The sequence below is a fragment of the Lacerta agilis genome, chromosome 2, assembly GCF_009819535.1.
Source record: "Lacerta agilis isolate rLacAgi1 chromosome 2, rLacAgi1.pri, whole genome shotgun sequence".
Taxonomy (NCBI): Eukaryota; Metazoa; Chordata; class Lepidosauria; order Squamata; family Lacertidae; genus Lacerta; species Lacerta agilis.
In genome coordinates, this window is record NC_046313.1 from 7,514,745 (window position 1) to 7,529,675 (window position 14,931).

Sequence of the window (14,931 nt, forward strand, 5' to 3'; positions counted from 1 at the left end):
GAGCATGGTGGGAAAATGGCAAAAAAAATCTAATTAATCCATTCATTAGGTATAATGATTTGTGCCCAAACAGAGAGAGAGTAGATCCCAGGGGAGCTTATAAAATGAAGAAATACAATAGAGAACATAACAAACGGACGGGAAACCAAATCATTCACCAACACCCGAAAACAGCATAATCTAAAAATGGCATACTGTGCTTTCAGTAGAGTTATATAAGATTATAAAAGGCATGGTGGGCAAGGGAGGGTTTTTCTTAAGCCTTTGCCTGGCAGTGAAAGGACAAGTGTGTAGGTGCTTTCCCCACCAGACCAGTAAAAAACTGGGGCATCACCACTGAAAAGTCCCTCCAGTAGCCGCCTAGTAGGGGTTATCTTAGTGGAATTAAGTTTGTGGATTTCTTTTTTAAAAAAAAAAATTTAAATAATTACGACACAAAACAACTTAGAAGAATGGAAAAGTAGAACCGAAAACAAAAGGTGTTCCTGAAGTGTAACAAAGGCTTATTACAAAACTGAACTTCATATCCCAGCTAGAAGCAAAATAGTACTGGGGTAGGAGGACCTTTGGCCTTATAGAGCAGGACTATTATAGATATACCTACTGATTCCAGTATTAATGTAAGGCGAAAGGTGATCTCACTGTGCACCTTTCTTGTCCACTATGCTTGGCTGTGTGTGTTTTCATCTCAGATGCCACTGCTATTAGAGAGGTGACATGGGGTGAGGGTTGTACTGTTCATATTGTTCATTTTTTTGTGGCTGTTTTGAGTACCTGAAACCCATTCATAAGCCTGGAAGGAATTTTTGTTCTAGAAAGAGAAACTGTTATGCACCTAGAGATCAATAAAATCTTCGGTCAATAAATAATACAAACACTGAGATAATCCCTACTCCTTCCTTGGTTTGGTTTTTAAAAAAATAAATAAATAAATACAGGTAATGATTGCATTTTGTGCGATGAAGGGAATGTGTTTCACTTCTGGCAGTTTTCCTCGAGGAAAGTACCCCTAGCCAGGTGTGCATCTGGGCTTATTTTGATGCAATAATTATTGTGGAGTGGAGAACTATTTTGCATAGGTTTGTAGCTTTACATATTCATGTATTTTATGTAAATTGAAGCATGAACAATCAGACACATCTTGCATCCAAAGTATGCAATGCAAAAACATTCAACTAAACAAATGAAATTACAAACGTAAGATAAAATGTTTTAAATCTAGTTTTGTTTTGTTAACATGCAATGCAACCTTGTGCACGTTTACTCAGAAGCACATCCCACTGTGTTCAGTGGAGCTTCTTCCCAGGTAAGTGTTCACAGGATTGCATACCGACAGTGGAATCTTTAAACATGCTTGCTCAAAAGTTAGGCTCTGTTCGATGGGACTTATTCCAGGGAAATGTATACAAGACTGCTGCCTGAGTTGCTTATCTGCCAGATCCTTGGAACAATCCACACACACACAAAATGCAAAATACTAGGCTTAATATGTGGGAGTCTCTATTTTTCCTTAGGTCACATATTTTACAAACAACATTAATTAAGTTTTGTGTGAGCCCCATCTTCCATTGGCTTTCAGTTGGATGAAAATTGGAGGTGTAGAGCCATATACCATCAATGTATACCCATGACAAAATGTGATATTGCATATCACATTGAACAGGAATGGGGGCAAATGATGAATAGCTACTTATTACTACCACCCACCTCCTTTATCTCCCCCAAATGAACAGATCCATTCCAGATCCATTCCACAAGCACTTGCCAAAGTTTCACAGACTTGGTATCAAAGGTTGCAGAAGGATCTAACATGCTCAGTAGCTCATACCAAGAACAAACTCAGTTGGTCATACCAAGAACAAACTCAGCTCATACCAAGAACAAACTCAGTTGGTCTCTAAGGTGCTACTGGAAAGAATTTTCTATTTTGTTTCATGCTCAGTAGAGTACAGTTACTTCTCAGTCTCTAGGCCAGGCTTCCTCAACCTTGGCCCTCCAGATGTTTTTGGCCTACAGCTCCCATGATCCCTGGCTAGCAGGACCAGTGATCAGGGATGATGGGAACTGTATTCTCAAAACATCTGGAGGGCCGAGGTTGAGGAAGCCTGCTCTAGGCCAGTACTACAGACCAGGCATAGGCAAACGTGGCCCTCCAGATGTTTTGGGACTACAGCTCCCATCATCCCTAGCTAACAGGACCAGTGGTCAGGGATGATGGGAATTGTAGTCTCAAAACATCTGGAGGGCTGAGTTTGCCTATGGCTGCTATAGACTAAAACCACAAGCATAGTCCTAGTGCCTTGTTCAGAAGAGAAGCCAAATCAACAATAAAGAAAGCCATTGTTTCCTCATGTGTCAATAAAGGCCAACAGTGACTCCAACCAGTGAAGGGAGCGAAATTCCCCTGGCTAGCTTTTATACAAACAACAGGTAACATATTTCTGGCCATTTATTTTCCTTCCTGGTGCCGACTATGAGGAGTGTGGCTAGGGCTAGCAGATGCTCCATCTTAAATTAGAAAGGCGTTTTATATATTACAGTAGCTACATTTGTTTCCTACCCTTCCATCATAGAGCTCAGTGCAGCGTTTCGTTCCCAGGACAGCCCTGCGAGGTAGATCCAGCTGAAAGAGATTGGCTTGCTGAGGACAACCCCTAGTGAGTCTCATATCTGGCCAAAGATCCGTTTCCCAAAAAGAAACCATTTCATACTGGTTTCACTGAGAGCTGCACACATTCTCCAGGGACTTAAACATTAGTTAAGGGGTATCAGACAACCAGTCTCATATACTGTAACCAACATAAAGGTAAAGGGACCCCTGACTGGTAAGGTCTAGTCACAGACGACTCTGGGATTGTGGCGCTCATCTCGCTTTACTGGCCGAGGGAGCCGGCGTAAAGCTTCTGGGTCATGTGGCCAGCATGACTAAGCCGCTTTTGGCAAACCAGAGCAGCACACGGAAACCAACATGCTTAAGTCTAATTAATGCATGAAGAGGTTAATACAATAGAGTAAGCTTCACCTTGGGAAGAACCAGGTAAGCCTTTGTTCTCCAGTCTACATGTGGAACTGGCATGTTGTTGCAGTAACCTGCTCCAACAATTCTAGAAGGTCGTGAGATTTTGGAGAGATGGTAGGAAGCGAAAGGCAGTTGAAGCAGCAAAGGCGGCCGAAGCAGCAGAAGGTGGCCGAAAATAAAAGGACTGCAGTCGAAGCTTGTAGTGCACTCAATGGCTGTGAGTGAGCTCTCCTTCCCTTGAACAGAGGCAGGGGCTATTTATTAGGAATTTGTATAATAGCGTCAGCATAATAACAACCAATAACCTTTTAACAGAGCCCTTCCGGGCGGGAAACAGCTCCAGGAACCGTTATTCAGGGGGCTTCCTGGCACGCTTATCCTGGAGCGGAGGGAACTCAACTCCAGCTCCGTGATCCCGGCCGGATCTTCTTTCTCTCCTCCGCGCAGCACAAGATCGGCAAGATAAAGGAGCGTATTCCCACAGCATGTGAGGAGTTCTGAGCTGCTGCCGCATGGCTCTCACAAGCCACTCTTGAGTTCCTATATAGCAGGCATGTCCAACAGGTCGATTGTGGTGCATCCCTGTTTGATCCTGGTCGATTTGGTGATCCTCATTGACACACACACGCACACACTCCACAAAAAGCTAATCAACTCTGGGACTTCCTCCCCCCAAAAAAGCTCAACAAGTTTGGCGAAGGCTCCCCCCAAAAAGCTCAACAGCCTTGGTCAATCCAATGGGTAGATCACTGCCAGTTTTTATATAGTGCAAATAGATTGCAGTCTCTTGGGAGTTGGACGTGCCTGCTATATACCAATAATTTACGGACTTTCAGCACTTTGTAACTAAGCCAAGTTTTACTGCCTGTGCACATAAATTCTGAAGCACATAAATCTGACTTTGAGAGTTTGTAAGTAAACCATTTTAAACTTGCAAAACATGGCCTTTTCCTATGTTGGAGGATGAGGGAGACTCTGGAAAGAAACTTTTAAAGAGACATTTTTGGGATTCACTTTAAAGGGCTAACAGCCTTTGTTTCCACATTTTACTTTGCTGCTTGTTTCTTTGCTTTTAAATGTCTGCTGGGGGGGTTTCACCAAAGAGTGCCTGCTCCAAACTTGGATCTTTGCATCCAGGAATTCTCTCTCTCCCCCCCCCCCCCTATATATGCATATATGCACCAACAATGGGAACATCTTTTAATCTCCCAGGAGTTACTTTTCTCTGCTGAGGAGCTGCAGTTAGAAAAATAACTGATGTCCAAATTCATGCATAAGAGATCAGTGGAAGAAACAGATAACTTGCAAATAAGCTTTAAGTTTAATTAAGCCTTAAGGCTGTTAAACTTGCACCAGTCAAAGAGCTCCGCTCATTAGCATCAAGCTAACGCTTTGTTAGTTATTTCAACATCAGCTTTGGTTATGTTAGTTATTTTAAAGCTTATCTTCTTGGATGTTGTCATAGCAAAGAAGAGAGTGTCGTATCCTTGTCTGCTTCCCCCCCCCTTCCCCCCCCCTAAGTGCAGGCTGGTTTATATAGAAATTTCTATTTTGGTAGTTTCCTGTCTGCAAGATTTTCTTTCACATTTCTGACGCCATCTATCCATACTCTGGAAACCAGAATCCAAATCTTCAGTCTAGGTAGTCCCTCCTTTTTCAGCCCCCGGAAGATTTTTTTTAAAAACATTTTTTTAAAAAAAATCCAAATCAGTTATTTTTCTAACCGCAGCAACCCACGTGTGAACCTGCGGGAGAGAAACTGAAAAGTGGAGAAATCTGGGCGGCTATGCCGCTTTTACCTGGCCCTTGACCTCTGTCCTTTTGTCCCATCCTGGCCGGAGGCAGGCCAAGGGCAGACCTGAGCCGGGGGGGGGGGGGGACACGGCCAGCTTATCCCGCCCGGTGCCACAAACACCGCCCACCTGGGAAGGGAGGGCGGGAATTCAGCTTAGCGATTATTATTAGCCCCCATCATCCAGCAGATGGCTGTACCGAGTTTTCTTTCTGCCATCCTGGGTTTTGCATTTGTGACCCAGGCTCTCATTTCAAGGTTCTGCAATGATGAAATGAAGCAGCAATAGATGCAGACATTCGAAGGCATTCAAAAGACACCGTTTGAATTCTTGAAAAAACATGCAATCCGTTTTTACCGCCATGGATCAAGAGTTTAGGTCAGTGGCGGGTTTATATATCCACTCATCATTCTGCGTAACTAAGACAAGGATCAAGCTGTATGTGTAAGGGCAGGCTGGCACATTGGCAGTCTGTATCAAAGCATGGCATTAAGAGCTAAACTCGATGTAATAGGAGAAAGCCAGAATGTTACTTTTGTTGTTGTTCAGTCGTTCGGTCGTGTCCGACTCTTCGTGACCCCATGGACCAGAGCACGTCAGGCACGCCTATCCTCCACTGCCTCCCGCAGTTTGGCCAGACTCATGCCAGTCGCTTCGAGAACACTGTCCAACCATCTCATCCTCTGTCGTCCCCTTCTCCTTGTGCCCTCCATCTTTCCCAGCATCAGGGTCTTTTCTAGGGAGTCTTCTCTTCTCATGAGGTGGCCAAAGTACTGGAGCCTCAGCCTCAGGATCTGTCCTTCCAGTGAGCACTCAGGGCTGATTTCTTTAAGGATGGATAGGTTTGATCTTCTTGCAGTCCATGGGACTCTCAAGAGTCTCCTCCAGCACCATAATTCAAAAGCATCAATTCTTCGGCGATCAGCCTTCTTGATGGTCCAGCTCTCACTTCCATACATTACTACTGGGAAGACCATAGCTTTAACTATACGGATCTTTGTCGGCAAGGTGATGTCTTTGCTTTTTTAGATGCTGTCTAGGTTTGTCATTGCTTTTCTCCCAAGAAGCAGGCGCCTTCTAGTTTCATGACTGCTGTCACCATCTGCAGTGAGCATGGAACCCAAGAAAGTGAAATCTCTCCTTTACTCACATGTATATTCTACACTCGAGGGGGGAGGAGTTTTGATTTTACAACAAAAATCCGAGCAAATGAAGGGGGAAAGTGTGAAGCCGATCTGAATCTGAGCAGTTTGTTTTCACAAAAGTGAGGTTGTCTGCCCCCTTCTATCCATCACCATAGCTGGAACTGAGTTTAGTGTAGTTTCACAGTTTGGAGAGTGCAGGTGTTTGCGTTTGACACAGCTAGCTGAATAACTGATCATAGCCATTCCCTGAATGGCAATGTATAAATGAACTTCTTCTTTTTTTAATGAACTGCATTATTAATCAGATGTCTGCTGGGTTATACCATAAAGCGGACCCCAAACACCCTTCTTAAGCCAGACCAAATGTAAGATGCCTGGAAGGATATTGTACCTGTTTTAGGAAGTGCAGTCCACCACACAAACCCCCGCATCGTCACATTGTGCACAAACTTTCCTGGGTTTGAAGAAAGTCTCTATCAAGACCAAGTCCTTAACCCTCGAGCTACAGATCACATTTACTTGCTGTCCAAATTTACTTCTCGTGTGCGCATGGGGTATTGCTGAATATGCATATCAGGCTATTATGCAGGCATGAAGCTTAAATAATTCATGGCCATAAAATATTCTTCATTTTCCTTGAAAAAAGGTTGAGAAAGAGGTCTGGATCAGCTTAAGAGTGAAGTCAGGATTGCAAGGTGGGGGGGGGGGTCTCTTAGGCTGCCCATGTTAACAGTGTGAAAGCAGGAGCCAGGTTGCCAGAGACCCCTGTTGCTACAGGGGTGAGAGCCAGTGTGGTGTAGTGGTTAAGAGCGGTAGACTCGTAATCTGGGGAACCGGGTTCGCGTCTCCGCTCCTCCACAGCCAGCTGCTGGGTGACCTTGGGCCAGTCACACTTCTTTGAAGTCTCTCAGCCCCACTCACCTCACAGAGTGTTTGTTGTGGGGGAGGAAGGGAAAGGAGAATGTTAGCTGCTTTGGGACTCCTTCAGGTAGTGATATCCTATTGCGATAAGCTCCCCTCCTCACTGGTCTCCCAGGACCAGGAGAGGTATGAAGTGGGAGGAGCAAAGGCAAGCATGCCAATGTAGTCTCAGATTGCTTGGGAAAGACCTGGGAGAACAGTAGACTTAGGCAACTGTGGGGAGGTGGGAACCTTCAGTCTCCACAACTGCCTCATAAGGGCAAGACCTACTGATGAAGAGTTGCTGTGCTCATTAGGCCTGGCACTCCTGAGCAGATCCTGCTTCCTCTAATAAAGAGTTAACTTCTTTTACTCCATGTGATTTATTGCTGGCTCACGCCCGAGAGGTGTCTACCTGCACCCAAGCCACTGTAGGCAGGTAAGCACATGGGAAAATGGGGAGGAGGGACACAGGAAGTTGCTTACACCGAGTCAGACCATTGGTCCATCCAGCTCAGGATTGTATCCACAACAGTGTTCTTCAACTATAGGTTCCCAGATGATCTTAGATCCCATCTTCCCCAACCAGTTTAGCCAGTGGTCTGGGATGTTGGGAGTTGTAGTTCACCAACACCTGGGGACCCAAGACTGAAGAATAGCTGTCTACACAGGCAGCAGCTCTCTGAGATTTCAGATGGGGCTCTCTCCTACATGTACCTGAGAATGCCAGAGTTTGAACCTGGGACCTTCTGCATGCAAAGCAGATGCCCCGCCAGTGAGCGACGGCCCTCCCCTGGGCACACAGGTGGTGGAAGGTGAGAAGCCAACTGCCGGGGGCTTCATTAGGGAGCCCTGTAACTTGGAGGTGGCCCTCACACACAAAAAATATCCTGAGGTATCTTAACCATGTCATCCTTTTCTGAAGCAACACCCCCTCTGCACACTCCAAAGTTTTGATTATTTGACAACGCAGCTTCAGTCAACCGAAGGGGTGCCTGTGAAGTGCACCGTTTCTTGCAGATAAACCCAGTGCCAGTTAAATAAGTAAAGAGTATTCATTTTAAGCTACGCTCTTGAGCATGGGAATTCAAAGATGAAAACCTTTTTATGTCTGACTACTTTGCATGCCCTAAGCTTTTACAGCGGGCACTTTCAATTCCATTTTCAGCCCTCTCAAGCTTTTAAGAGAAATCCTCCAGTCTGACCCCGCTGGACTGTAGATTTCGTATTGCGATGTCTTGGTGACTCAGGCAAAGACTGAGGGAGGCAGAGGCCTAGCAAGCCCAGGTGGTACTTGGTGCGAAAAAAGGGTCCGGTGACTTCTGTTTCAATGTATCTGAGGGAAAGTGTGCATGCACACGAAAGCTCATACCAAGAACAAACTTAGTTGGTCTCTAAGGTGCTGTTATAAAAATTAGGTTCAACCCCAGAAGGGAGTCCACGAACCCGGGGGAGAGCCTTAGTAGGGCTCCCCTCCTCTCAAGAGCACTTATGAATAAATAGAGACAATACAAAATCTCCCAAAGCAAGGTGGTAGCCCTTTATTAGAACTGCTGCAGCAGGGTGTCTTGCAAGCAAAAGACCCCGAACAAAGGCGCGCAAGCTCCTATATAAACTTTTGAAATTGCCCCCCTCCAGCTCAAGACCACCCCTCCATACATTAGAATTACATCAAAAATTGGGAGGGTCTGGTAGCAATGATCTGAGCATCTTGGACCCTGCCCCCATGCCTCTTGCCCTCCACCAAAAACCCATCAAGTGAAACAAAAGATATTTACATTTCCCTATATCCCAGCCAAGTTAATCACACCTTTTTGTCTGACACTCAGATATCAGGATGCCAGAGATTATCACCCAGGCAGAGGGCTGCTGAGTAACTGGAGGGGCAATCCCCCCTTTTGTTCCTGAGACAAAGAAAGTTGGGAGTCAAAATGGAGTGAGGCCTGTCTGTGCTGTTTTTCAGACATGTGGCCTTATTTGTTTTGGTACATTAATAACAATTATTATATATAAAAATAAAATACCTTAAAATTCTTACAACAGTGCTACTGGAAGGATTTTTTTTTTTTTTGGAAAAATTTTTTTGTCCCCCCCCCCCCACACATTGACAGCTCGGGGTAGGCTTGGGAGTCGCAGGCGGTCACCGAATGTCCGCCCCCCTTCCTACGCCTCTGTGCCCCCACCCCCGCGACTCCCAAGTACCCCAAACCATCGGGGGAAGGGGGGAGCTATGTCACTTTGCCGGGGCTCCCGTCTGTCCCCCTCCCTCCCCAGCTCACTGTACAGCGGCAAAGCGGGAGCCCCTTACAGTGAGCCAGGGTGGGAGGGAGGCTGGGAGGGGGCCCCCCGGCTCTCCGTAAGCAGCTCCTGCCGGCGGCGGAGGGATCCCACCACCATCCATAAGTCGCTCCAGCGGCGCCGGTGGCAAACTGCTATGTACAGCGCATTGCGGCGTCGCTACACACAGCACATGCGACACCGCGCATGCGTTGTACGTAGGGGTTTGCCGCCGGCACCGCCCGAGAGCCATACGGACGGTGGTGGGATCCTCTGCTCGCGGCTGCAGCGGCGGCGGAGGGATCCTCCACTTGCAGCTGTAGTGGCGACGGAGGCATCCCACTGGCGTCTGTACGGTGCTCGGGTGGCGCCGGCGGCAAACCGCTATCTACAACGCATGTGCGCTGTCGCTGCGCACAGCGCATACATGCAACACCGCACATGCGTTGTATGTAGCAGTTTGCCGCCGGCGCCTCTCGGACGCCGTACAGACAGTGGCGGGATCCTCTTCTCGCAGCTGCAGCCGCAAATGGAGGATCCTCCACATGCGGCTGCAGCGGCAGGATGGCTGCTCGCACCGCCGCACCCGGGCCAGGGTGGCAGGGCAAGCACCCCACGGGGTGCCTTCTTGTCACCCTCCCAGACATGGAACCCAGGGCGAACCGCCCCCCCCTGCCCCCACCTTGTGACGTGTGGCGGAATAATGCCTGGTTCATCATGGGTTAACCTATCACTCCCATGTTAGGTAGGTGTTCCCTGGGAGGCGGAGCTAGTTGGCATTCTAAAAGGAAGGGGAACAACCAAAGGCAGTTGGGGGTTTGGCAGTTGGGTGTGGAGGTTTAGAAAGAGAAAATGGGAGGTTAGGCTTTGGGGAATGGGAGGAAAGGTCATTACCATTGCTAAAGGGATGCAGGAAATATTATAACTAAGATGAATTACATGAGAAGAAGATTTGTATAAGTAATAACCCGAGACATCCATGTTTTCAAGTTACCAAATAAAGTTAAAAGTGCTTAAACGTTCGCTGACTCTGGCAGTGTATCAGTGCCTTAAGAGGTGTGACTAAGAGGAGAGAACAAAGTTTTCCTGTGGAAGAGGAAACGGTTTGCTTATTCTCCTGTCCTACAGAGGGCTGGGCAGTGAAGCCAAAGGTGCCACGCAGTTGCCAAAAAGGTGAGGCAAACTGCAGTAGTTGGGAACCCGGGGAGGGAGGTCCCATAGGTGGCAAGACGTTTTCGAACGTGAAGCACTGAGGTACCCCAGAGACATCTCCCATATGAACACTTTAGGATTCATTCTAGTCGTCAGTGAAACCTAGGGAGAGACACAGTTTGGGGAAGCATCGAAAGGGAGGGATCGGGAATAAGGGTCCCTCACATGACGCCACTAGAGGGAGGACCATGAATACCATTTGGACCAGCTGGGAATGATAAGAGCGAGAGGCGGGGGAAGCTCGCAAATTCACCTACACATCCTGCCCCAACAGCCCTACCATTAGGCCCTGAAGTTTCCTCAGAACCAGGGAAGGGAAGGGAAGTACCAGCTGCCGCTTATCAGTTGACAGTCAGCCTAGAGATCCCCATTTTTATTATTATTATTACTATATTATTTTTATTTCCATTAACAGCCCAACCTTCCTCCCAAAGCTGCCAAGGGCAGCAGAAACAGCAACGATGAAACTTTTTCTTTATTTTTTAATGACAGATAAAAACAGTTTAAAATTATTCTTAAGAAACAGCTAAAACATTCTAGAAACAGCTGAAAACATTATCAGCCAGCAATCTCGGGGTTGCCAAGGTTAGTGGCTTTTGTTCCTGGGTAAACAGGAATGTTTCATCCCCCCCCCCCCCGCCGAAAGTCAGTAGTGAGGGAGACAAATGCATCTCACTAGAGAGGACATTCCACAAACAGGGAGCCACCACTGAAAAGGCCATGTCATGGGATCAACACAATCTTTTTTTCTTTAGTTTCCTTGCTTCTATTATGGACAAGGGCTGTGAGTTTCTTGCTCTGGATGCTTGTGAGAAACAATTAATACTGCTCAAGGTGAGAGTTTGAATGGATTGGAGACGGGCGGGGTGTGTGGGTGAAAAGTGACAGCAAGAAATTTGACTTTTCAAAATCCAGGACAGCTGTACAATCCTTCTGTCCTTTCTGAGAGGTTTTGGGACGCGCAGAGACATATTGGGCAGGTGAGTCTATCTCTACAATATCTTCAAACCTGCAATACTACTTTTCCAGTTTAGCCATGAATTTCTTATGTGCGCTTTTCTACACAAAATTATTAAAATATTTGCGCAATAGCGCTTAAATGAAAATGTGTCTTAATGCAGATTGAGTTGTGATCATAGAGGTTAGTGCGCATTTGCATGATGTGTGCGTTGGACATCGCTACAGGACTTCATTTACAAAATCGGCCAGGCACAAGAATAGTTTTTTCCCTTGTGCCATTAAATTGTTAAATTCGTAGTTGTATAGCTTGTTGTTGTTGTTGTTCAGAGAGCTGGACCATAAAGAAGGCTGATCGCCGAAGAATTGATGCTTTTGAATTATGGTGCTGGAGGAGACTCTTGAGAGTCCCATGGACTGCAAGAAGATCAAACCTATCCATTCTCAAAGAAATCAGCCCTGAGTACTCACTAGAAGGACAGATCCTGAAGTTGAGGCTCCAGTACTTTGGCCACCTCATGAGAAGAGAAGAGTCCCTAGAAAAGACCCTGATGTTGGGAAAGATGGAGGGCACAAGGAGAAGGGGACGACAGAGGATGAGATGGTTGGACAGTGTTCTTGAAGCTACTAACATGAGTTTGGCCAAACTACGAGAGGCAGTGAAGGATAGGCGTGCCTGGCGTGCTCTGGTCCATGGGGTCACGAAGAGTCGGACACGACTGAATGACTGAACAACAACAACAAGCTATACAACTACGAATTTAACAATTTAATGGCACAAGGGAAAAAACTATTCTTGTGCCTGGCCGATTTTGTAAATGAAGTCCTGTAGCGATGTCCAGATGGAAGTAAATCAAGCAGATGATGACCGGATGATAGTGTGTTACTTCCACAAAGGGGGGGGGGGGCAATTTCTGTGCGTAGTTGTTTCTGTATAATGTAGGGTGCATTAACTATGAACAACAAAATATTTCCCGTGCCTACGGAACATAACCAAATTTATCTCCAAAGGGGGGAAGTTTACGGGGGGGGGGGACATCTTTAAAGTTGTTAAATGTTGGAAATATTATGCATAAATGTATCCTTTCGACTTGACAGCTCAGGGAAGGAGTCGCTCCACACACCTTGGGGCATTCCTCGGTTTCATCCCCCCCACCCCGTGCACGCACGCACCTCCTCGTTTTTTGCAAAGAGAAAGCACTTCGGACGTTGTTGGGGGGGGGGGCAAACGGGGCGGGGCCTCGGGGAGGGGGGGCTTCCCAGCTCCCCCTAGCGGCCTCCCGCGGGCTGTGCAGGATGCGGCAAAGGCCTTTGCATAAATTATGTTCATGACGCAGCAGCTAAAAAACCCCGAGCGCCTCCGATTTCTGCCCCCTCGTTCTCTCCCCAGGCGGGGCAGGGGCTCGGGCGGCTGCGGCGGGGGGGCCGGCCCGGTGCAAAATCTCGGGGGCTGCGCTTGCAGGAGGGCTTGAGCCCGGCTGGGCCCTGGGGGTGGGGGGCGCTGCCTCCCCCCTCCTCCCCCCCTTTTTGTGCGTGTGCGTGCAGCACCCTTCGCTCTCGCTGCTGTGAGATGAATTTTTAATTATTCCCCGGGAAAAAAAAGAAAAAGAGAGAGAGAAGAAGAAGAAGACGAGGAGGGGAAAAGATCGGCTCGGAGGAGCCCCGGCCCGGGCAGGGGGCGAGCGGGTCCCTCCCGGCTGCGCAGCGGTGAGTGGGGTGGGGGACGGACGGCGGCGGCGGCGGGGCCGGTGCTGGGGGTGGGGGGTGGGGGACCCGGTTCGGTGAATATGCAATGGTCTTAATTAGCATAATTTATATATTTATGATAAAGAGAGAGGAAAACAGGGGCCGGAGCGCGGGGGAGACGCCGGGGACGGCGAGGCAGCCCGGGGGGCGCAGATGGCTGGGGGCGCAGGCAGGGCTGGGGGGGGCTGTCCCCCCGTTTGCTTTTTTTGGGGGGGGAGCCTCCATCCAAAGGAATGTAGAGAGATCGGTTTTTTTGCGGGGGGGGTGTCGGTGGGTGGGGTGGGGGAGGAACCGGACCGCACGAGGAAAGCGAAAGGCTGGCTAGGAAATGGGGAGGGTGGCAGTGGGAATTGGTAGGAAAGAAAAAAAGGGGGGTTAATAATAATAATAATAATAATAATAATAATAATAATAATAATAATAAGGCGGATCTCCTGGAGGATCGGAGCCCGGCTAGGCAGAAGCCGGCGGCGAGGAGCGAAGGGGCAGTTGCTGAGAAATGGGTTAGGCAGAGGGCAAAGTGGGGGGGGGGGTCTGTTTGGCATTTTCGTGCTGCCAACCGCCCTGCTCGGGCGAAGGGCGGTATGCAAACTTGAATGAATGAACAGCATAAGTGAATGAGAGGCGGGCGCGAAGGGAGGCGAGGCCCCCGGGAGGACGCCGCTTGGGGAGCCCCCGCGGGGAAAGAGGGGGGCGTGGGTGGGTTCAAGGGGCTGCAGGGGGCAGTGGGGTGCTGGGTCTCCCCACGCGAACGAGTCGGAGGGGAGAGCACCCCCTGCGGTGTGGGGTGGGGAAGGGGGACTCGAGGAGGGTGCCGAGGGGGCGCACCCCTCTGAAGCTGGGGCTGGGCACGAGGAAAGGGAGCCTGAGGGGGCTCGCAGGGCGCGGGGAAGGGGGTCCCGGGGGCGTGTGGGGCGGCCCGCGAGGCAAGAGGCCCCAGGTGCGGGGCTGAACCCGGGGAGAAGCGGGGTGCTCGGCTTCGAAGGAGCCGCGGGCAGTTGGGCGCGAGCGGGAAACGGAACAGGGGGGCGCAGGGAGCGAGAGCCCCCCGAGCGGAACCCGGTTAGGGTTTGGCGTGAGGCCCCGGAGCCTCTTGGCCCCCGATACACGAGGAATGCGAGGACGTCGGAAGGGAGCGGCTGGCGTCCAGTCCGGGGTGTAGCGAAGCCGGGCGACACTTTCGGAGTGCGCGGCGGCGAGCAGCTTCCTCAGGACTTCACGAAATGTCGCCCTCAGACGCGGCAGGTACCTAGGTGGGTCTTATAAGCAGGAAGGCGGGCCTGGCGGGCGGGTGGCGGAGTTTTGTCAACAGGGCGGCCAAAATAGGGCGAGGTGGGAAGGGGAGCGCATTTCTATGTAGAGTCTACAGTCGGGCATGGCTTCCTTGCTACCACAGGCCAAGCGGGCACCTGCAATGGGGTCTCTCTGTGGTTTTGTTGGGCTCCAAAAGAAGTGGATACTTTCCCTTTTAATCTGACCACTGGAAATGGCAGAATTTGGCAGCCCAGGTTGCTTATCTGGGCAAGGCAGTTTGAACATATAATGCCCATCCCGCGCCAACTGCGCTGGCTGCCAGTTAGTTTTGGGTCCCAATTCAAATGGCTGAGGATTGGAATACCTCACAGACCGCCAAATAAACCGACCTGCGATCATCACCTGAGGCCCTTCTTCATGTGCCTCCTCCATGAGTGGTCCGGAGGGTAGCAACACAAGAAGGGGCCTTTTCTGTGGTGGCTCCCCGTTTTTGGGATGCTCTCCCTACGGAGGCTCATCTGGCGCCTTCGTTACATATCTGTAGGCGCCAGGAAAAATATTTCTCTATAACCAGGCCTTTGGCTGATTAACATGTTATGGCTTTTTAAATGTGTGGAAGGGGAGTTAT

The 14,931-nt window shown here is 49.1% G+C and overlaps 1 protein-coding gene across 1 annotated transcript in view; it reads left to right on the forward strand.

Moving 5' to 3' along the window:
* Window positions 1-12,676: 12,676 nt before the first annotated feature.
* POU6F1 (POU class 6 homeobox 1) overlaps window positions 12,677-14,931 on the forward strand; it is a 36,369-nt gene continuing 34,114 nt past the window's right edge. Inside the window, exon 1 of the mRNA XM_033138448.1 lies at window positions 12,677-13,010. The gene's annotated coding sequence lies outside the window, so the exon portion shown is untranslated. The remainder of the gene's footprint in view (window positions 13,011-14,931) is intronic.